The 25,429-nt window shown below is 45.4% G+C and overlaps 1 long non-coding RNA gene across 1 annotated transcript in view; it reads right to left on the bottom strand.

Moving 5' to 3' along the window:
* LOC138663903 (uncharacterized) overlaps positions 1-25,037 on the bottom strand; it is a 32,294-nt gene extending 7,257 nt beyond the window's left edge. The window contains exon 1 of the long non-coding RNA XR_011318253.1: positions 24,981-25,037. This is a non-coding gene — a long non-coding RNA (uncharacterized lncRNA). The remainder of the gene's footprint in view (positions 1-24,980) is intronic.
* Between the last annotated feature and the right edge of the window lie 392 nt (positions 25,038-25,429).

The raw sequence follows: 25,429 nt of genomic DNA, 5'->3' as shown, positions 1-25,429 counted from the left end.
TGGTACTGTGCAGTGTATATATACAGGAGGAGTGGTACTGTGCAGTGTATATATACAGGACAGTGGTACTGTGCAGTGTATATATACAGGAGGAGTGGTACTGTGCAGGGTATATATACAGGAGGAGTGGTACTGTGCAGTGTATATATACAGGAGGAGTGGTACTGTGCAGTGTATATATACAGGAGGAGTGGTACTGTGTGGTGTATATATACAGGACAGTGGTACTGTGCGGTGTATATATACAGGAGGAGTGGTACTGTGCAGTGTATATATACAGGAGGAGTGGTACTGTGCGGTGTGTATATACAGGAGGAGTGGTACTGTGCGGTGTATATATACAGGGGAGAGGTACTGTGCGGTGTATATATACAGGGGAGAGGTACTGTGCAGTGTATATATACAGGGGAGTGGTACTGTGCAGTGTATATATACAGGGGAGAGGTACTGTGCGGTGTATATATACAGGGGAGAGGTACTGTGCGGTGTATATATACAGGAGGAGTGGTACTGTGCAGTGTATATATACAGGGGAGTGGTACTGTGCAGTGTATATATACAGGAGGAGTGGTACTGTGCAGTGTATATATACAGGGGAGTGGTACTGTGCAGTGTATATATACAGGAGGAGTGGTACTGTGCGGTGTATATATACAGGAGGAGTGGTGCTGTGCAGTGTATATATACAGGAGGAGCGGTACTGTGCAGTGTATATATACAGGGGAGTGGTACTGTGCAGTGTATATATACAGGAGGAGTGGTACTGTGCGGTGTATATATACAGGAGGAGTGGTGCTGTGCAGTGTATATATACAGGAGGAGCGGTACTGTGCAGTGTATATATACAGGGGAGAGGTACTGTGCAGTGTATATATACAGGGGAGTGGTACTGTGCAGTGTATATATACAGGGGAGAGGTACTGTGCGGTGTATATATACAGGGGAGTGGTACTGTGCGGTGTATATATACAGGAGGAGTGGTACTGTGCAGTGTATATATACAGGAGGAGTGGTGCTGTGCAGTGTATATACAGGAGGAGTGGTACTGTGCAGTGTATATATACAGGAGGAGTGGTACTGTGCAGTGTATATATACAGGAGGAGTGGTACTGTGCAGTGTATATATACAGGAGGAGTGGTACTGTGCAGTGTATATATACAGGAGGAGTGGTACTGTGCGGTGTATATATACAGGAGGAGTGGTACTGTGCAGTGTATATATACAGGGGCAGTGGTACTGTGCAGTGTATATATACAGGGGAGTGGTACGGTGCAGTGTATATATACAGGGCAGTGGTACTGTGCAGTGTATATATACAGGGCAGTGGTACGGTGCATTGTATATATACAGGGCAGTGGTACTGTGCAGTGTATATATACAGGGCAGTGGTACGGTGCATTGTATATATACAGGGCAGTGGTACGGTGCATTGTATATATATAGGGCAGTGGTACGGTGCAGTGTATATATACAGGGCAGTGGTACTGTGCAGTGTATATATACAGGGGAGTGATGGTACTGTGCAGTGTATATATTTCAGCAGCCGCCCAGCCCAGGCCCCCAGCACCTGTCCTGTATATATATTATATATACTGTCATGCAGGCTGTATAGATACAGTATATACATATACAGGACAGGTGCTGGGGACCTGGGCGGCTGCTGAAGTATATAATATACAGTATATCAGCTGTGGCCGCCCCAGGTCACCCAGACTGTCAGAATACAGGGATACATCGCACTCACTCAGGGCAGCAAGGCTTGCCAAGGAGCTCCTCCAGAATCTGCCTGTCCTGATGTAAGTTCAGCAGTCAGCGAGGGGCGGGCGGAGGAGCAGAGCAGGAGAACTCTCCGCCCACAAAACAATGTCACGCTGGCTGCCTTGTTAACCCCGATGTGCCTGCACTGCCTGGCCCTGCACTGACTGAAGAGATGCTTGTGCCAGCAGGGCTAGATGCCCGCCCCCCGCATTGTGCCGCCCGGGGCGGCCCGCCCCCCCCGCACCCCCCTTCCTACGCCACTGCTCCACATGTAGCCAGGCAGGCACATCTCCTACGTCACAAAACGTTGAAGTTGAGGCTCAGAACCCGCAGTCCATTGCAAATGCTATTATTGAACGGTTGATGCCTGAGATTGATAACAGACTAGCAGCTTTTCAAACCTCATTGGACACAATTGTCTCACAAGTCAATTCTCAGGGAGCGCGAATAGCAGAAGCGGAACAAAGAATTTCGGATCTGGAGGACTCTGCTAAAGCCCTCAAGGACAAACTGGATAGTAAGGATAAGGACATCTCAGACCTTGTGGACAAGGTGGATGATCTTGAAAACAGATCCCGACGCAACAACTTGAGGCTCATAGGCCTTCCAGAATCTGTCCCCCCCTCGGAATTGGTCAAAATAACATCAATATGGCTGCCAAAATCCCTTGGAGTTTTACCATCGTCAGGTGCAATAGCCATTGAGAGAGCGCACAGGCTGGGACCGCCGAGGGGAGGAGGCAGCGACAGACCAAGACCAGTCATTTTTAAAGTATTGGATTTTCAGGACAAAATCCGCATCTTAGCAGCATTTAGAAAACAACGTTCCCTGTTATATGAGAATCACAAACTACTCCTGTTCCAAGACTACTCGGCCGCCTTGGCTGCCAGACGCAAAGCCTTCAACCCCGCATGCAAACTCTTGGTGGATAAGAATATCCGGTTTGGCTTGCAGTATCCTTCAACTTTACGCTTTGATTATGGGGGGAAAAATTGGTCCTTCAGTGACCCAGAGAAGGCTTTGAAATTTTTGCAAGAGGAGTCTCGGGCACTTGCTAGCCCTGACAAAACCTGAACGAGTAGAGCTGTTATAATTTGTCATTTTTTAAGTGATGTCGCGTTTATGTTAATACCCTTTTGTCTTTAATAGGAATGTTATTTTTTCACGTAGTGCTCACTCTGTGGATGAGCACCTTGGTTACAGTTAAAAAGTTTGAATGGTGTGGGGTTATGGGAGGGGGGAGGGATCTCTGCATGCGCAAACATAATGTTCAGGTTCTGGGAGATCTTACACTCACTCGCTGGGATGGGTGGGGGTCTCACACACAGTATTTATACATAAGTCATAGAGCTGTTCGCAAAGGTATCGGTTAATGGCGGATCAATCTGGCAAAGAAGATGCCGTAATCCGAGCTTTACAATGGTGCTCATGGAATGTGAACGGGCTAAATACCCCAATTAAGAGGAAAAAGGTTTTAAATTTTTTACAAAAACAAAATTTCCACATCATCTTCCTACAGGAAACACACTGGATTAAAAATAATCACCCTTCTTTACTCAGTAGGAAGTATACGCTCTGTGCTGAAGCTTCATTTTCCAAAAAACAGCGAGGTGTAGCCATATTAATACATAATGATCTTAAATACGAGATAACTGATACACTGGAGGACCCACAAGGCAGATTTCTTTTGGTTAGAATCGTAATCGAGGGTATGCATTTTAGCCTGGTTAATATCTATGCCCCTAATACACCTGAAGCACAATTCCAGACTAGATTGTTGGAGAGTTTGGCGGGGTGGGAGACGTCTCGGATAGTTGTGGGCGGAGACTTTAACGACGTAGCAGACGTGACCATGGATAGATCCGGTTCTGGGGTCACTCACGGACAAGGACGAGGGAATGGCATCCAATCACTCTTAGACCACCTAGATCTGGTTGACGTGTGGAGAATACAGCACCCCCTGGATAGGGACTACTCCCACTTACACGATTCCCACGCTAGGATTGATTGTTGGTTGGTGCACCCGTCATTAATACCCCTAATCACACAGTCAAACATACAAAATATCCATATATCGGATCATGCCCCAGTAACATTCAAATCTAATCTAACAACCCTAATACATCAGGAGAGGAAGTGGCGTTTTCCTTCGTACCTCTATCAGTCGGACGATTTTAAAAAATATTTGCAGATGTCATGGGAGGTCTATAAGGGTGACAACTGTGCTCATTGCGAAGACGCTCATTTGTTTTGGATGGCCTCTAAGGCCGTATTGAGGGGCCAGATTATTTCTTATGTTAGTCACAAAAAAAAGAAGTGATGAAACGTAGGGTGGACACACAAACATCATTAACCCAGGCATACAAGGACTTCAAACTAAACAATACACCAACAACAAAAGAAAAATTCTTAAGGGCTAGGGAGGAGGCGGACGCGTTGGCTCACGAGAAGGCCATGTTCAACTTAGACTACCAAAAACATAAATATTTTAAATGGGGCAATAAACCAGGGAGGGTGTTGGCGTCCCTTACACGTCCATATAGGAAAGCGACGAAAATACATAAAATCAAACTACGTGATGGTCACATCTTGGCAAATAATGAGGAAATAGTAGACGAATTCAGAGCATTTTTTAGCGAGCTATACAGCTCGGAGTCGGGAGGGGAAGAGGCGAGTGGGGAGTTTCTTAGAGATCACCTAGCACCGACACTTACAGATGAAGAAAGGGAGGCCATCAATTCTCCTATAACGCCCTCGGAGATTTTGCAAGTTATAACTAAACTGAAATTATCTAAGGCACCAGGCCCAGATGGGTTCAGCAACGAGCACTATAAAATCCTGGGAACCAGCTTGACTTCACACCTGTGTGAGTTATATAATAACATAGTTAAGTTGGGCCGCCTTCCTGACCGGTTCAACGAGGCGGTTGTCATTATTCTTCCAAAGCCAGGTAAAGATCACTCGCAGGTTGAAGGATATAGACCAATATCGTTACTTAACTCAGATTTCAAAATATTCACAAAAATTTTGGCTGACAGATTGCAAAGAATTATCCCTAGTCTGATCTCGCCGCAGCAAACTGGGTTTGTACATGGGAAATCCATCACATACAACATCAGAACAGCCCTGGGAGCCATATCCTACTGTAGAGTGAAACGACATATGAAATCTATCGTGGTTAGCCTGGACGCCGACAAGGCGTTCGACAGGGTGGCGTGGGGCTACCTGTTTGATCTGTTATCATTTAGAGGGTTTGGCTCATGGTTCTGTGAGGCAGTTAAATCTATTTATAAAAACCCGTTGTCTAGGATGTCAGTAAATAACACACTATCTAAGCCCTTTGAAATTCAGCGAGGGACACGCCAGGGTTGCCCTTTGTCTCCCCTTTTGTTTAATTTGGCACTAGACCCATTCTTGAGGACATTGCAGAGTGAGGCGACATTTGAGGGGGTGAGAGTGGGAACTGCATCTTTAAAGATCTCGGCTTTCGCTGACGACATCCTTTTATTTATTGCAAACCCAACTCAGGCAATTCCGGCTATCATGAACATCTTGGAGAAATTTGGTAAATGTTCTGGTTTTAAGGTTAATTATAGTAAGTCTGAGGCTATGGCGGTTTTCAGATCTGGGAGGTCGAACGATCCCTTGTTTCCATTTCAGTGGAGCCAGGAATCTATTAAATATCTGGGGATAAGATTGCCTGCGGACCCCTCCATCTTGTATAGAGTAAATTATAAACCTTTGATTTCCTCCATAATTAATCTTCTCCAATCGTGGAAACATTTTACGTTATCATTCTCAGGTAGATGTCATCTAATTAAGATGATAGTATTCCCTAAATTGTTATATGCCTTTCAGACGTTACCACTGCTCCTGACTAGGGCAGACCTTAGTATACTAAACTCAAATTTTCGTAAATTCATATGGGGGGTGGGAGGCAGAACGCGTATAGGTCTCTTTAAATTGCAGGCGACAAGGGCAGAAGGTGGTATAAATTTTCCTGATCTGGGTAGATACAATTTAGCAGCTAATTTTAGATATGCCATTGACTGGATAAGGGGTGTCTCTCATTACGCCAACGTTGACCTAGAACAACAATTTTACCCGCACATCTCATTGTCGGCATTGTTACATTTGAAAGGGGAGGGTCTCCCAGTAGAGATACGGGATCATTCAACTATATGGCAAACAGTACTGACCTGGAGACGTTGTAGAAAAATTTGTAAACTAAGGGCAGGTTTGTCCCCATATCAGCCTTTCTTGGACAATCCTGGGTTCATAAGGGGCTCCGCACCATCTTTCTATAGATGTCTGGCTTCTCAGGGTTGTAGGCAAGCAATCGACCTATTGGATCTTAACTTTTCGGTATTATATGCGCGTAGCTTAGCACAGAAGTGTCAGCCGAGTGGAGGGGCAGGGAAGGGGAGGACAAACCTGGATGGATTTATTAGAAATGCAAGAACACAACCGGCATCCATAAGCAACATCTACTCGGTAATACGCAAAAAATGGACGTGGGAAGTCTAGGATGTCTCCGGTCTCAGTCTACTTGTGTTCTAAATGTAAATCCCGCAACACGGATATCTATCACCATCTGTGGAGCGGCCCGAAAATTCAGGAGTTGTGGGGTAGTGTTCATGATGAGCTACAAAAGTTATGTGGAGTCAGTTTTGCGCTTACCCCTCAATGGGCTATTTTTAACATTCTTGATGAGGCACAAAACAAATTATCTAAATATATCAAAGCTACACTCATGATATGGGCCTCGGCAACCAGGAAGAGCATACTTCATCAATGGTTAAATCCGGCAGCTCCATCGCTTTCTCTTGTTCGTACAAAAATCCAATTCATATTTAAAATGGAATGGATGGATGCTTTGTCTAACAAAGAGAAAATGGCAGGCAGATTTTTGTCTACATGGTCTACTCTCATCCCGTCTCTGCCTTTGGAGACTAGGGAGAAGCTGAAAGCGCAGTTTGAAAACACACAATGGTACTTGTTACAGAGGATAGGCGGCAACTCACCAGTTCCGTGACTTGCTTTGACGGTTATGCGCATGCAGAGATTGGGGTTCTTGGGAGGGGGAGGGTTTGGGTTGAGTTTATGACTGCTAATTCATTTTGTCATTACCAACTGTATGATGGTTATATTGGAAAATTTAATAAACAGATTTAAAAAAAAAAAAAAGAAATATGTAGTTTGTAAAATGGGGTCACTTATGGGAGTTCTGCAGTTCTAGTACCTCACGGGCTCTCCCAGTGGGTCACGGCACCTGCAAACCATAACAGTAAAATCTGGAGCTCATTGCCTTCGGAGCTTTGCACTGTGCCTGAAAAATATTTCACAATTACATGTAGGGTATTGATGCACACTCAGGAAAAAATGGACCTCAGTTTGTTGTAAAAAAAAATTCCTATAAGCCCTTAGAAAAATTAGAAACTTGGGTCTTCAACAACATTTAAGTGGTAAAAATGTAATTTATTCTTTCGTCACTGCTCAATGGTAAAATGGGGTCACTTATGGGTTTTTTGCCGTTCTGGCACCTCAGGGGATGTCCCAGTGGATCATGGCACCCTGAAACCATAACAGTAAAATCTGCACTTATATATAATATGGTGCTCTTTCCCTTCTGAGCTTTTGCACTATGCCTGAAAAGCAGAGTTGTAGCTAGGGGTTCAGCTCAGGGAGGGGGCAAAAAATCCGAGTGGGCCCTTAACCGGTAACCCTGATTACAACTCAGGTGGAGCACTCTTGTTGTGGACGTAGGAGAACCTCAGCAGATGACCGCGCTGTAGCTGAAAAAAATCTCTATACAAAAACCAATACTGATATTGCTGCCATACAGTGGCATACAGTGGTAGATACCAGTCCTGAAGAATAGGCAAGAGTTTACAATACAGTTACAGATAACTTACAGGTGACATTCACTTTTACATCTTACTCAGACCGACATGACAACTTCTCCTGCCACGACTTGCTTGCTGAGATTACAACAAAGACATTTGATTTCTCACATTTCCTGCACTGTCCCCATTTATTCCCAGTCTGCGGAAAATACTCATCCTGCTGATACCCCAGTACTGAGCCGCTGCTGCTGTATGTGTCCTTATTACTGGATGATTTCACAAACTCCCCTCTCCCGCTCTCTGACCACAACATTCTTTCATTCTCTATCAAGAACTGCCATCCCGCTCAGGTCACCCCCACTTTCCACACTTATAGAAACATACAGGCCATTAACACCCAGAAACTTATGAAGAACTTGCAGTCCTCATTGGCCCCAATCTCCTCCATCTCATGTCCTGACTCTGCTCTGAAGCATTACAATGAAACCCTGCAAAGTGCTCTGGATGAAGCTGCTCCTCCTATACATAAAACAACTCGGCACAGACGGCAACAACCGTGGCACACGCTGCAAACACGTTTCCTGCAGCGGTGCTCCAGGTGCGCAGAACGTCTGTGGAGAAAATCTAATCTACCCGAAGACTTCATCCATTATAAGTTCATGCTAAAGACATACAATTCTGCCCTTCACCTCTCCAAACAAACCTACTTCAACACCCTCATCACCTCCCTGTCCAATAACCCTAAACGTCTCTTTGACACGTTCCAGTCCCTACTCAACCCAAGAGAGCAGGCCCCAACCACGGATCTCCGTGCTGACGATCTGGCCAATTACTTCAAAGAAAAAATTGACCACATTCGACAGGAAATCATCTCCCAATCTCTTCATACCATGCACTGTCCTCCCTCCCCCACTGCATCTAGTTCACTCTCTGACTTTGAAGCAGTTACAGAAGAAGAAGTAAGCAGGCTCCTTGCATCTTCTCGCCCGACCACTTGCACCAGTGACCCCATTCCGTCACATCTCCTCCAGTCCCTTTCCCCGGCTGTCACCTCTCACCTAACAAAAATATTCAACCTTTCCCTCACTTCCGGTATTTTTCCCTCCTCATTTAAGCATGCCATCATACATCCATTACTTAAAAAACCATCCCTCGATCAAAACTGTGCCGCTAATTATAGACCTGTCTCTAATCTTCCCTTCATCTCTAAACTCCTCGAACGCCTGGTCCACTCCCGTCTTACCCGCTATCTCTCAGATAACTCTCTTCTCGACCCTCTTCAATCTGGCTTCCGCTCTTTACACTCTACTGAAACTGCCCTCACTAAAGTCTCTAACGACCTACTAACAGCTAAATCTAATGGTCACTACTCCATGCTAATTCTCTTGGATCTCTCCGCAGCTTTCGATACTGTGGATCATCAGCTCCTCCTCACTATGCTCCGCTCCATCGGCCTCAAGGACACCGTTCTCTCCTGGTTCTCCTCCTATCTCTCTGACCGATCCTTCACTGTATGTTTTGCTGGTTCCTCCTCCTCTCACCTTCCCCTTACTGTTGGGGTTCCTCAAGGATCAGTCCTAGGCCCCCTCCTCTTCTCGTTGTATACTGCCCCTATTGGACAAACAATCAGTAGATTTGGTTTCCAGTACCATCTCTATGCTGACGACACCCAATTATACACTTCTTCTCCTGCTATCACACCGACCTTTTTTGAAAACACCAGTGATTGTTTTACCGCTGTCTCTAACATCATGTCCTCCCTCTATCTGAAACTTAACCTGTCAAAAACTGAACTCCTCGTGTTCTCTCCCTCTACTAACCTACCTTTGCCTGACATTGCCATCTCCGTGTGCGGTTCCACCATTACTCCAAAGCAACATGCCCGCTGCCTTGGGGTCATCCTTGATTCTGACCTTTCATTCACCCCCCACATCCAATCACTGGCTCGCTCTTCTTACCTGCATCTCAAAAACATTTCTAGAATTCGCCCTTTTCTTACTTTCGACTCTGCAAAAACTCTTACTGTTTCACTTATTCATTCTCGTCTGGACTATTGTAACTCTCTACTAATCGGCCTCCCTCTTACCAAACTTTCCCCGCTCCAATCTGTCCTGAATGCTGCTGCCAGGATCATATTCCTCACCAACCGTTACACCGATGCCTCTACCTTGTGCCAGTCATTACACTGGCTACCCATCCACTCCAGAATCCAGTACAAAACTACTACCCTCATCCACAAAGCACTCCATGGCTCAGCACCACCCTACATCTCCTCCCTGGTATCAGTCTACCACCCTACCCGTGCCCTCCGCTCCGCTAATGACCTCAGGTTAGCATCCTCAATAATCAGAACCTCCCACTCCCGTCTCCAAGACTTTACACGTGCTGCGCCGATTCTTTGGAATGCACTACCTAGGTTAATACGATTAATCCCCAATCCCCACAGTTTTAAGCGTACCCTAAAAACTCATTTGTTCAGACTGGCCTACCGCCTCAATGCATTAACCTAACTATCCCTGTGTGGCCTATTTATAAAAAAAAAAAAACTATCAGGTTCCTCGCATCATGTTCTCATTCACTTTATGCAGTTAATAGCCCACTGTGTCTGTACTGCTACATACTTAGGCAGTTAACTGGTTCATGCAGCTTTACATGAACACCCAAGCCTTACACTATGGCCGGTCCGAATAACTAAAGCAATTGTTACCATCCACCTCTCGTGTCTCCCCTTTTCCTCATAGTTTGTAAGCTTGCGAGCAGGGCCCTCATTCCTCCTGGTATCTGTTTTGAACTGTATTTCTGTTATGCTGTAATGTCTATTGTCTGTACAAGTCCCCTCTATAATTTGTAAAGCGCTGCGGAATATGTTGGCGCTATATAAATAAAAATTATTATTATTATTATTATTACTGCACCTGATACCCCAATACTGAGCCGCTGCTGCCGTATGTGTCCCTATTACTGCACCTGCTACCCCAATACTGAGCCGCTGCTGCCGTATTTGTCCCTACTACTGCACCTCATACCCAATACTGAGCCGCTGCTGCCGTATGTGGCCCTATTACTGCACCTGATACCCCAATACTGAGCCGCTGCTGCCGTTGTGTCCCTATTACTGCCCCTGATACCCCAATACTGAGCCGCTGCTGCCGTATGTGTCCCTATTACTGCACCTGATACCCCAATACTGAACCGCTGCTGCCGTATGTGTCCCTATTACTGCACCTGATACCCCAATACTGAGCCGCTGCTGCCGTATGTGTCCCTATTACTGCACCTGATATCCCAATACTGAGCCGCTGCAGCTGTATGTGTCCCTATTACAGCACCCCTGATACCCCAATACTGAGCCGCTGCTGCCGTATGTGTCCCTATTACTGCACCTGATACCCCAATACTGAGCCGCTGCTGCCGTATGTGTCCCTATTACTGCACCTGATATCCCAATACTGAGCCGCTGCAGCTGTATGTGTCCCTATTACAGCACCTGATACCCCAATACTGAGCCGCTGCAGCTGTATGTGTCCCTATTACTGCCCCCTGATACCCCAATACTGAGCCGCTGCTGCCGTATGTGTCCCTATTACTGCCCCTGATACCCCAATACTGAGCCGCTGCTGCCGTATGTGTCCCTATTACTGCACCTGATACCCCAATACTGAGCCGCTGCTGCCGTATGTGTCCCTATTACTGCACCTGATACCCCAATACTGAGCCGCTGCTGCCGTATATGTCCCTATTACTGCACCTGATACCCCAATACTGAGCCGCTGCTGCCATATGTGTCCCTATTACTGCACCTGATACCCCAATACTGAGCCGCTGCTGCCGTACGTGACCCTATTACTGCACCTGATACCCCAATACTGAGCCGCTGCTGCCGTTGTGTCCCTATTACTGCCCCTGATACCCCAATACTGAGCCGCTGCTGCCGTATGTGTCCCTATTACTGCACCTGATACCCCAATACTGAACCGCTGCTGCCGTATGTGTCCCTATTACTGCCCCTGATACCCCAATACTGAGCCGCTGCTGCCGTATGTGTCCCTATTACTGCACCTGATACCCCAATACTGAGCCGCTGCTGCCGTATGTGTCCCTATTACTACACCTGATATCCCAATACTGAGCCGCTGCAGCTGTATGTGTCCCTATTACAGCACCTGATACCCCAATACTGAGCCGCTGCAGCTGTATGTGTCCCTATTACTGCCCCTGGTACCCCAATACTGAGCCGCTGCTGACGTATGTGTCCCTATTACTGCCCGATACCCCAATACTGAGCCGCTGCTGCCGTATGTGTCCCTATTACTGCCCCTGCTGTGTGGTACAAAAGCAGGAATCCTCATGCACTACCTAGGTTAATACGATTAATCCCCAATCCCCACAGTTTTAAGCGTACCCTAAAAACTCATTTGTTCAGACTGGCCTACCGCCTCAATGCATTAACCTAACTATCCCTGTGTGGCCTATTTATAAAAAAAAAAAAACTATCAGGTTCCTCGCATCATGTTCTCATTCACTTTATGCAGTTAATAGCCCACTGTGTCTGTACTGCTACATACTTAGGCAGTTAACTGGTTCATGCAGCTTTACATGAACACCCAAGCCTTACACTATGGCCGGTCCGAATAACTAAAGCAATTGTTACCATCCACCTCTCGTGTCTCCCCTTTTCCTCATAGTTTGTAAGCTTGCGAGCAGGGCCCTCATTCCTCCTGGTATCTGTTTTGAACTGTATTTCTGTTATGCTGTAATGTCTATTGTCTGTACAAGTCCCCTCTATATTTTGTAAAGCGCTGCGGAATATGTTGGCGCTATATAAATAAAAATTATTATTATTATTATTATTACTGCACCTGATACCCCAATACTGAGCCGCTGCTGCCGTATGTGTCCCTATTACTGCACCTGCTACCCCAATACTGAGCCGCTGCTGCCGTATTTGTCCCTACTACTGCACCTCATACCCAATACTGAGCCGCTGCTGCCGTATGTGGCCCTATTACTGCACCTGATACCCCAATACTGAGCCGCTGCTGCCGTTGTGTCCCTATTACTGCCCCTGATACCCCAATACTGAGCCGCTGCTGCCGTATGTGTCCCTATTACTGCACCTGATACCCCAATACTGAACCGCTGCTGCCGTATGTGTCCCTATTACTGCACCTGATACCCCAATACTGAGCCGCTGCTGCCGTATGTGTCCCTATTACTACACCTGATATCCCAATACTGAGCCGCTGCAGCTGTATGTGTCCCTATTACAGCACCTGATACCCCAATACTGAGCCGCTGCAGCTGTATGTGTCCCTATTACTGCCCCTGGTACCCCAATACTGAGCCGCTGCTGACGTATGTGTCCCTATTACTGCCCGATACCCCAATACTGAGCCGCTGCTGCCGTATGTGTCCCTATTACTGCCCCTGCTGTGTGGTACAAAAGCAGGAATCCTCATACTGCTTTACATAGTAATGCCACCACTGTGCCCTTACATAGCAGAATGTCTCTTTTGTGCCCCCACAGTAGCTCCCACACTGTCTACAGGCCCCCTCAGTAGTCCCCACACTGTATATAAACCTCAGTTTATAACACCCCCACAGTATCTCCCACACAGTATATAGGCCCTCACAGTAGCTTTTAAACTGTATTAATGACCTTTGCATTAGCTCCAAAACTGTATAATGGCCCCCCGCAACAGCTATCACACTGTATACTGGCTCCCGCATTAGATCCCATACTGTATAATGACCTCCGCATTAGCTCCCATACTGTACAATAACCCCCACATTAGCTCCCATACTGTATAATGACCCACGCATTAGCTCCCATACTGTAGAATGACCCATGCATTAGCTCCCATACTGTATAACGACCCACGCATTTGCTCCCATACTGTGTAATAACCCCCATAGTAGCTCTCACGTTGTATAATGGCCCTAGGTGTTGCTCCTTATTGTATATTAACCCCTGAAGTAGCTCTAACACTGTATAATGGCCCCCCGAGGTAGCTCCAATGCTATGACTGTCCCGGATTGTGGGAGGCAACTTGCACAGCCCTGATATATATGACAAAGAACTAAATAGAAGGAAATAGCAACAGCCAGTGGGAGCGTATAGAGGCCAACATATGGGTATAGCTCCCTGAATGTATCCAGGTGACCCTAAAAGAAATACTCTTGTCTGTACAAGACCCCAAAGAGGGGACCGGAAAGAAAGAGGGAATTAGAAGACGGGGAGGTAAAATATTAGTCATGTAAAGAAAAAACTGCGCCCCCTGGTACATCTTATTTTTTTCCCCTTTTCTGCCTTGGGGGGGGGGGTCTTGTTGTCCAGACTGAGTATACGTTCAGGGACCTGCACCTATATGTGATCATCTGAACACACCTACTGACTCTATCATATATGAGGGATATTCATCCTCAACTCATACAGAAAAAAAGAGATATAAAAGCAGCGCTAGCAACGAATGTATAATATAAGGGCGCCAAACCTTCCAGCATTTACAGATCCTCAATATGATAGCAAAAAAAATAAGCCAGCACACCATTGAGATAAAATGAAAAGTAGCATTTCGATTCTCCTGAAAAAAGGTTCTCAGTACAACCAAAATGTCGATGAGTCCCCAATGATAACACCATTTTTTCATTTTGTCAATGGTGTGCTGTCTTCATTTTTTTTCCACTATATATTTTTACATTTTTTTTATATATACAAGGTATACAGTATATATGAAGAGGTAAAGAGACATATTGTTATCTGCGCTGTCCTGCAGTCGGGGTGATGTCTATCAGTGCAGTGCATGACATGATGACCATTTACAGTGCCTTGTGAAAGTATTCGGCCCCCTGGGACTTTTCAACCTTTTCCCATATATCATGCTTCAAACAAAGATATCAAATGTAAATTTTTGGTCAAGAATCAACAACAAATGGAACACAATTGTGAAGTTGAATGAAATTTATTGGTTATTTAAAATTTTTGTGGAAGTTCAAAAACTGAAAAGTGGGACGTGTAATATTATTCGGCCCCTTTACTTTCAGTGTAGCAAACTCACTCCAGAAGTTCATTGTGGATCTCTGAATGATCCAATGTTGTCCTAAATGCTTAATGATTATAAATATAATCCAGCGGTGTGTAATCAAGTCTCCGTATAAATGCACCTGCCCTGTGATAGTCTCTGGGTTCTGTTTGAAGCACAGAGAGCATTATGAAGACCAAGGAAAACAGGCATGTCCGTGATACTGTTGTGGAGAAGTTTAAAGCCGGATTTGGATACAAAATGATTTCCAAAATTTTAAACATCCCAAGGAGCACTGTGCAAGCGATCATATTGAAATGGAAGGAGTATCATACCACTGCAAATCTACCAAAACCCGGCCGTCCCTCTAAACTTTCATCTCAAACAAGGAGAAGACTGATCAGAGATGCAGCCAAGAGGCCCATGATCACTCTGGATGAACTGCAGAGATCTATAGCTGAGGTGGGACAGTCTGTCCAGGACAACAATCAGTCGTACAGTGCACAAATCTTGCCTTATGGAAGAGTGGCAAGAAGAAAGCCATTTCTCAAAGATATCCATAAAAAAATGTAATTTGAAGTTTGCATAAAGCTACCTGGGAGGCACACCAAACATGTGGAAGAAGGTGCTCTGGTTAGATGAAACCAAAATTGAACTTTTTGGCAACAATGCCAAACTATATATTTGGCGTAAAGGCAACACAGCTCATCACCCCGAACACACCATCCCCCACTGTCAAACATGGTGGTGGCAGCATCATGGTTTGGGCTTGCTTTTCTTCAGCAGGGACAGGGAAGATGGTAAAAATTGATGAGAAGATGGATGGAGCCAAATACAGTACCATTCTTAAAAAAAAACCTGTTGGAGTCTGCAAAAGACCAGAGACTGAGATTTGTCTTCCAACAAGACAATGATCCCAAACATAAAGCAAAATCTACAATGGAATAGTTCACAAATAAACGTATCCAGGTGTTAGAATGGCCAAGTCAAAGTCCAGACCTCAATCCAATCGAGTATCCAACAAAGTATTAAGTTAAAGGGGCCGAATAATATTGCACGCCCCACTTTTCAGTTTTTGAATTTCCACAAAAATTTAAAATAATCAATACATTTCGTTCAACTTCAAAATTGTGTTCCACTTGTTGCTGATTCTTCATCAAAAATTTACATTTGGTATCTTTATGTTTGAAGCATGATATGTGAGAAAAGTTTGAAAAGTTCCAGGGGCCGAATACTTTCGCAAGGCACTATATGTCAGTCCCTCTATCTGAGGCACCATGAGATTTATGGCAACTGCTTTGAAGTTTTTTACAGATCAGGCGATTTGCAGACAGAGACACCGATCTGTTCAAAATTTCAAACAGCCTCCATAAATCTACTGTGCCTCAGCAAGATGGCAAATACAATAAAAGGAAACATCCAGGACTTGTCAGGACGTGATCAGCATCCTGCCCCCTCCTCCGATCCCGGGTGCAGGCAGTAGCCTGAGCTCCTACTCACAGCACCATCCTGTCATTCGTCCTGCTCTTCTCTGGCGAGAAGAAGCTGGTGCTCTGCGCTGTAACGTCTCTCCTGCAGTCACACAGGGTGCAATGTAGCGTGTCTGCAGTTTGCCAGAGCCAGCTTACAGGTACAGTGCAGACATCTAGAGTCCCGGGGGGCGTATTCTCACATCTCTAGATCAGACAGTGGTAGTACAGGGAGATCATGTCTTCTTGCATTACAGTGGAGCTTAACTACATCGGCGTGCTGCGGACGCTGACATTAACAGTGGCAGTAGCTCAGAGCAAGGGGCCCAGGGCAATCACACCCTCTGCCCCCCTGGTAGCTACGCTACTGCATAAAAGTATTTCCCGATTACATGTAGGGTATAGGTGCACTCAGAATAAATGTACCTGTTTGTTGTAAAAATGTCCTATTAGCCCCTAGAAAAATTAAAAACTTGGGTCTTAACATTTTAGAGGTAAAAATGTAATGTATTCTTTCTTTACCGCTCAATGGTATAAAAGACTACCTACAAATAAACTGAAGCATATGCCAAGTAAAAATAAAAATAAAAATGTATTTAACAAATATTGACACACAACTATTTAAAAAGATTCAGTGGATGAATACACACATATGGACCTGAGAACACAGGAATTACTATACCCATGCCATAAACATATTCAAAAAAATGGATAAATATCCAGAACATATAAAGAAAACATTTTTCTCTTGGGTTCCTCAGAAAGGGCTATCTTATATTTGGAACAAAGCTTTCTTGAATGTTAATCAATGTTATATAACTCAATATATTTCACTTTGCAAACAGTGCTTTTGGACTCATATGTCAGCCAAATTTGGTATTCAATATAACATTCATAAAGCATAGACACATAAATAAGGAAAAGAGTTTTCCATACAGCTCTATTTAGATGCCCATATAGCTTATGCCGGCGGTATTGTCGGGTATTGACATGCGAGACTCGTCCGAGTTTCTCGCATGTGAGTATGAGCTCTACTGAGGATCCTTGGAGGAAGTTGTAAATGAAGAAAAAAAACACCTCAATTTTAGCAATAAGAAATATACATCACTATAGGGAAAACAATCTCCCTGCACAATGTTGGGGAAATCACGTCCACAGCGACGTCAACTATACAACTATTGTGTGGTGATTATCTCATATGTCCCGGGTTCAGCTGTACTGACATTAAGATTGGGGCTAAGCGAGTATTTATTAGCCAGTGGGGAGGGTAGTACCAGACTGGGGGGGCGGCCTATAGTATCATACTGTGTATGGGCATGGCAGAACTGTGTATGGGGATGGCGGTACTGTGGGAACATTATGCTGTGCATGGGGATGGCAGTACTGTGGGAACATTATACTGTGTGTGGGGGGATGGTGGTACTGTTGGAACATTATACTGTGTGTGGGGGATGGTGGTACTGTGGGAACATTATACTATGTGTGGGGGGATGGCGGTACTGTGGGAACATTATACTGTGTGTGAGGGGATGGTGGTACTGGGGGAACATTATACTGTGTGTGGGGGGATGGCGGTACTGTGAGAACATTATACTGTGTATGTGGGGAATGGCGGTACTGTGGGAACATTATACTGTATGTGGGGGGATGGCAGTACTGTGGGAACATTATACTGTATGTGGGGGGGATGGCAGTACTGTGGGAACATATTGTGTGAGGGGGGATTGCGGTACTGTGGGAACATTATACTGTATGTGGGGGAGATGGCGGTACTGTGGGAACATTATACTGTGTGTGGGGGGATGGCGGTACTGTGGGAACATCATACTGTGTGTGGGGGGGATGGTGGTACTGTGGGAACATTATACTGTATTTGGGGGAGATGGCGGTACTGTGGGAACACTATACTGTATGTGGGAAGGATGGCGGTACTATGGGAATATTATACTGTGTGTGGGGGGATGGCGGTACTGTGGGAACATTATACTATGTGTGGGGGGATGGCGGTACTGAGGGAACATTATACTGTGTGTGGGGGGATGGCGGTACTGTGGGAACATTATACTATGTGTGGGGGGATGGCGGTACTGTGGGAACATTATACTGTGTGTGAGGGGATGGTGGTACTGGGGGAACATTATACTGTGTGTGAGGGGATGGCGGTACTGGGGGAACATTATACTGTGTGTGGGGGGATGGCAGTACTGTGGGCACATTATACTGTATTTGGGGGAGATGGCGGTACTGTGGGAACATTATACTGTGTGTGGGAAATAACAGTACTATGGGAACATTATACTGTATTTGGGGGAGATGGCGGTACTGTGGGAACATTACACTGTATGTGGGAAGGATGGCGGTACTATGGGATTATACTGTGTGTGGGGGGATGGCGATACTGTGGGAACATTATACTGTGTGTGGGAAATGGCAGTAGTGTGGGAACATTATACTGTATTTGGGGGAGATGGCGGTACTGTGGGAACATTACACGGTATGTGGGAAGGATGGCGGTACTATGGGATTATACTGTGTGTGGGGGGATGGCGATACTGTGGGAACATTATACTGTGTGGGGGGGTGGCGGTACTACGGGAACACTATACTGTGTATGGGGGGATGGAGGTACTATGGGAACATTATACTGTGTGTGGAGGGGATGGCAGTACTAGGGGAACATAGCAAATAGATCAATGGCTGCACTCAACTGTACTAAAGCAAGGAAATGTGCGATACATGAAATGTGAATAGCATAATGGCTTGTGAAATCTATGAAAAAAAACACATGAGATGCTTAGCACAAGATTTGGCCAAAAAATGTGAGCCCATCCACCAAACGTCAAGGTAATCTCAGATCGGATGGGTCCCTGACCTGTCTACTTTGTGTGAACACTTACCTCTGGCTAATAACATGGTAAAGCCTGCATTTATAGAAAGGTCGGAACCAACTGTGTGTGGAGGTAATTAAAATCACAGCATGGTGAAGGGCGGGGCGTTCAAGTCAGACTAGATTGCTGTTCAGTCAGTTTACCTATAGTTACTAAGTACTAGGGGAACATTATACTGTGTGTGTGGGATGGCGGTACTGTGGGAACATTATACTGTGTGGGGGGATGGAGGTGCTGGGAGAACATTATACTGTGTGTGTGGGGGATGGCGGTACTGTGGGAACATTATACTGTGTGTGGGGGATGGCGGTACTGTGGGAACATTATACTGTGTGGGGGGATGGAGGTGCTGGGAGAACATTATACTGTGTGTGTGGGGGATGGCGGTACTGTGGGAATATTATACTTTGTGGGGGGATGGAGGTACTGGGAGAACATTATACTGTGTAGAGCAGGGGTGTCAAACTGCATTCCTCGAGGGCTGCAAACAGTCATATTTTCAGGATTTCCTTGCATTGCACAGGTGATAATTTAATCACCTGCAGAGAATGATTCCAGCACCTTGTGCAATGCTAAGGAAATCTTGAAAACACGCATGGTTTGAGGCCCTCGAGGAATGCAGTTTGACACCCCTGGTGTAGAGTCCAATAAAGGGCACTGTACTGTGTGAGTCAAATGTGTTTCTATGTTTCCTATAGTTGGGTCGTATGTATCTGTCAGGGGAAAAGGTTCAAAAAATAAGTAATGCTTAGAAAGGGACAATAGAAAAACACCAAAATTGTCTCAGCGCTGAAGGGGATACTGCCCCCGCCTAAGGACTCATACTCACGAGGCAATACCCTGCGCTGCTGCCGACACTCAGATCGGAACGTGCGGCCACATAGGAATACATGCAGCTGCAAGCTCCACACCTCTGTTCCAGGAATTGACATGCGAGACTCATCCGAGTCTCGCGCAAGTGAGTATGAGCCCTAAGGCTGCTGTCACACTAGCAGTATTTGGTCAGTATTTTACATCAGTATTTGTAGCCAAAACCAGGAGTGGAACAAATAGAGGAAAAGTATAATAGAAACATATGCACCACTTCTGTATTTATCACCCACTCCTGGTTTTAACCCCTTAAGCCCCAAGGGTGGTTTGTACGTTAATGACCGGGCCAATTTTTACAATTCTGACCACTGTCCCTTTATGAGGTTATAACTCTGGAACGCTTCAACGGATCCCAGTGATTCTGACATTGTTTTCTCGGAACATATTGTACTTCATGATAGTGGTAAAATTTATTTGATATTACCTGCGTTTATTTGTGAAAAAAACGGAAATTTGGCGAAAAGTTTGAAAATTTCGCAATTTTCCAACTTTGAATTTTTATGCAATTAAATCACAGAGATATGTCACACAAAATACTTAATAAGTAACATTTCCCACATGTCTACTTTACATCAGCACAATTTTGGAACCAAAATTTTTTTTTTTTAGGGAGTTATAAGGGTTAAAAGTTGACCAGCAATTTCTCATTTTTACAACACCATTTTATTTTAGCGACCACATCTCATTTGAAGTCATTTTGAGGGGTCTATATGATAGAAAATACCCAAGTGTGACACCATTCTAAAAACTGCACCCCTCAAGGTGCTCAAAACCATATTCAAGAAGTTTATTAACCCTTCTGGTGCTTCACAGGAATTTTTGGAATGTTTAAATAAAAATGAACATTTCACTTTTTTTCACAAAAAATTTACTTCAGCTCCAATTTGTTTTATTTTACCAAGGGTAACAGGAGAAAATGGACCCCAAAAGTTGTTGTACAATTTGTCCTGAGTACGCCGATACCCCATATGTGGGGGTAAACCACTGTTTGGGCGCATGACAGAGCTCGGAAGCGAAGGAGCGCAATTTGACTTTTCAATGCAAAATTGACTGGAATTGAGATGGGATGCCATGTTGCGTTTGGGGAGCCCCTGATGTGCCTAAACATTGAAACCCCCCACAAGTGACACCATTTTGGAAAGTAGACCCCCTAAGGAACTTATCTAGAGGTGTGGTAAGCACTTTGACCCACCAAGTGCTTCACAGAAGTTTATAATGCAGAACCGTAAAAATAAAAAATCATATTTTTTCACAAAAATTATCTTTTCACCCCCAATTTTTTATTTTCCCAAGGGTAAGAGAAGAAATTGGACCCCAAAAGTTGTTGTACAATTTGTCCTGAGTACGCTGATACCCCATATGTGGGGGTAAACCACTGTTTGGGCGCATGGGAGAGCTCGGAAGGGAAGTAGCGCCGTTTGATTTTTCAATGCAAAATTGACAGGAATTGAGATGGGACCCCATGTTGCGTTTGGAGAGCCACTGATGTGCCTAAACATTGAAACCCCCCACAAGTGACACCATTTTGGAAAGTAGACCCCCTAAGGAACTTATCTACATGTGTTTTGAGCGCTTTGACCCACCAAGGGCTTCACAGAAGTTTATAATGCAGAGCCGTAAAAATAAAACAAAAATTTTTTCCCACAAAAATTATTTTTTTAGCCCCCAGTTTTGTATTTTCCCGAGGGTAGCAGGAGAAATTGGACCCCAAAAGTTGTTGTCCAATTTGTCCTGAGTGCGCTGATACCCCATATGTGGGGGGGAACCACCGTTTGGACGCATGGAAGGGCTCGGAAGGGAAGGAGCGCCATTTGGAATGCAGACATAGATGGAATGGTCTGCAGGCGTCACATTGCGTTTGCGGAGCCCCTAATGTACCTAAACAGTAGAAACCCCCCACAAGTGACACCATGTTGGAAAGTAGACCCCCTAAGGAACTTATCTAGATGTGTGGTGAGCGCTTTGACCCACCAAGGGCTTCACAGAAGTTTATAATGCAGAGCCGTAAAAATAAAACAAAAATTTTTTCCCACAAAAATTATTTTTTTAGCCCCCAGTTTTGTATTTTCCCGAGGGAAGCAGGAGAAATTGGACCCCAAAAGTTGTTGTCCAATTTGTCCTGAGTGCGCTGATACCCCATATGTGGGGGGGAACCACCGTTTGGACGCATGGAAGGGCTCGGAAGGGAAGGAGCGCCATTTGGAATGCAGACTTAGATGGAATGGTCTGCAGGCGTCACATTGCGTTTCCAGTGCCTCTAAAGTACCTAAACAGTAGAAACCCCCCACAAGTGACATCATGTTGGAAAGTAGACCCCCTAAGGAACTTATCTAGATGTGTTGTAAGAACTTTGAACCCCCAAGTGTTTCACTACAGTTTATAACGCAGAGCAGTGAATATAAAAAATCTTTTTTTCCCCACAAAAATTATATTTTAGCCCCCAGTTTTGTATTTTCCCAAGGGTAACAGGAGAAATTGGACCCCAAAGGTTGTTGTCCTATTTGTCCTGAGTACGCTGATACCCCATATGTTGGGGTAAACCCCTGTTTGGGCACACGGGAGAGCTCGGAAGGGAAGGAGCACTGTTTTACTTTTTCAACGCAGAATTGGCTGGAATTGAGATCGGACACCATGTCGCGTTTGGAGAGCCCCTGATGTGCCTAAACAGTGGAAACCCCCCAATTATAACTGAAACCCTAATCCAAACACACCCCTAACCCTAATCCCAACAGTAACCCTAACCACACCTCTAACCCTGACACACCAACCCCAATCCCAACCCTATTCCCAACCGTAAATGTAATCTAAACCCTAATCGTAACTATAGCCCCAACCCTAACCCTAACTTTAACCCCAACCCTAACGGTAGCCTTAACCCTAGCCCCAACCCTAGCCCTAACCCTAGCCCTAACCCTAACCCTAGCCCCAACCCTAACCCTAGCCCTAACCCTAACCCTAGCCCTAACCCTAACCCTAGCCCTAACCCTAACCCTAGCCCTAATGGGAAAATGGAAATACATACATTTTTTTTATTTTTCCCTAACTAAGGGGGTGATGAAGGGGGGTTTGATTTACTTTTATAGCGGGTTTTTTAGCAGATTTTTATGATTGGCAGCCGTCACACACTGAAAGACGCTTTTTATTGCAAAAAATATTTTTTGCGTTACCACATTTTGAGAGCTATAAATTTTCCATATTTTGGTCCACAGAGTTATGTGAGGTCTTGTTTTTTGCGGGACGAGTTGATGTTTTTATTGGCAACATTTTTGGGCACGTCACATTTTTTTGATCGCTTTTTATTCCGATTTTTGTGAGGCAGAATGACCAAAAACCAGCTATTCATGAATTTCTTTTGGGGGAGGCGTTTATACCGTTCCGCGTTTGGTAAAATTGATAAAGCAGTTTTATTCTTCGGGTCAGTACGATTACAGCGATACCTCATTTATATTATTTTTTTATGTTTTGGCGCTTTTATACGATAAAAATTATTTTATAGAAAAAATAATTATTTTTGCATCGCTTTATTCTGAGGACTATAACTTTTTTATTTTTTTGCTGATCATGATGTATGGCGGCTTGTTTTTTGCGGGACAAGATGTCGCTTTCAGCGGTACCATGGTTATTTATATCTGTCTTTTTGATCGCGTGTTATTCCACTTTTTGTTCGGCGGTATGATAATAAAGCGTTGTTTTTTGCCTCGTTTTTTTTTTTTTCCTTACGGTGTTTACTGAAGGGGTTAACTAGTTGGCCAGTTTTATAGGTCGGGTCGTTACGGACGCGGCGATACTAAATATGTGTACTTTTATTTTTTTTTATTTAGATAAAGAAATGTATTTATGGGAATAGTGTATATATTTTTTTTTTTTCATTATTTCGGAATATTTTTTTTTATTTTTTTTTACACATTTGGAAATTTTTTTTTTTACTTTTTTACTTTGCCCCAGGTGGGGACATCACAGATCGATGATCTGACAGTTTGCACAGCACTCTGTCAGATCACCAATCTGATAGAAGTGCAGGCTGCTTCACAGTGCACTGCTCTGAGCAGGCTTCTGTGAAGCCACCTCCCTCCCTGCAGGACCCGGATCCGCGGCCATCTTGGATCCGGGCCTGGAAGTAGCAGGGAGGGAGGTAAGACCCTCGCAGCAACGCAATCACATTGCGTTGCTGCGGGGGGCTCAGGGAAGCCCGCAGGGAGCCCCCTCCCTGCGGGAAGCTTCCCTATACCGCCGGCACATCGCGATCATCTTTGATCGCGGTGTGCCGGGGGTTAATGTGCCGGGAGCGGTCCGTTGTTAGCTGCGATAGGCAGCTGACACCCGGCCGCGATTGGCAGCGCTCCCCCCGTGAGCGCGGCCGATCGCATATGACGTACTATCCCGTCACTGGGAATTAAGTCCCAGGGCACCTCGACGGGATAGTACGTCATATGGGATAAAGGGGTTAAAGGGAACCTGTCACCCCCAAAATCGATGGTGTGGTAAGCTCACCGTCATCAGGGGCTTATCTACAGCATTCTGTAATGCTGTAGATAAGCCGCCGATGTTACCTGAAAGAGGAGAAAAAGAGTTTAGATTATACTCACCCAGGGGTGGTCCTGCTCCGATGGGATGGGTGTCTCAGGTCCGGGACAGCGCCTCCCATCTTCATTCCATGACATCCTCTTCTGGTCTTCACGCCGTGGCTCCGGCGCAGGCGTACTTTGTCTGCCCTGTTGAGGGCAGAGCAAAGTACTGCAGTGCGCAGGCGCCGGGCCTCTCTGACCTTTCCAGTGCATTGCAGTACTTTGCTCTGCCCTCAATAGGGCAGACAAAGTACGCCTGCGCCGGAGCCGCGGTGTGAAGACCAGAAGAGGACGTCATGGAATGAAGATGGGAGGTGCTGTACCGAACCTGAGACACCCACCGGAGCAGGACCGCCCCTGGGTGAGTATAATCTAAATTCTTTTTCTCCTCTTTCAGGTAACATCGGCGGCTTATCTACAGCATTACAGAATGCTGTAGATAAGCCCCTGATGACGGTGGACTTACCTCACCATCGATTTTGGGGGTGACAGGTTCCCTTTAAGCTTACAAAGACTGCTAATGTGATGGCAGCCTAATAATGGGGAATCTCCAGCACCTACCTCCACCTGCAGAGCCGCACACCACATATATGGCTGTTCTGTGCGCACAGGACCTGTGATGAGGTCACAGGAGGGGAGGAGTCAGGGGTCACATGATCAGGGGCCTCAGTGTATGCAGGACTCTGCTGTGCTGGTTGTCATGGTGCTGGATGAGGGGGATTTATGTGTGGGGTCAGGAGGGGTTTACAGTGTGGATGTAGCAGAGCCGTGTGTGTACAAGGTGTACGGAGCGGAGCCGTGTGTGTACGAGGTGTACGGAGCCATGTTTGTACGAGGTGAACGGAGCAGAGCCATGTGTGTAGGGAGCTGATCCGCATGTGTATGAGGTGAGCGGAGCTGCGTGTGTGTACAAGGTGTACGGAGCAGAGCCGTGTGTGTACGAGGAGTACAGAGCGGAGCCGTGTGTGTACGAGATGTACGGAGCGGAGCCGTGTGTGTACGAGGTGTAC

This window comes from Ranitomeya imitator, chromosome 2 (genome assembly GCF_032444005.1).
Source record: "Ranitomeya imitator isolate aRanImi1 chromosome 2, aRanImi1.pri, whole genome shotgun sequence".
Classification (NCBI taxonomy): domain Eukaryota; kingdom Metazoa; phylum Chordata; class Amphibia; order Anura; family Dendrobatidae; genus Ranitomeya; species Ranitomeya imitator.
The sequence above is the reverse complement of the archived record's forward strand: the minus strand, read 5'-3'. Positions and strand labels throughout refer to the sequence as shown.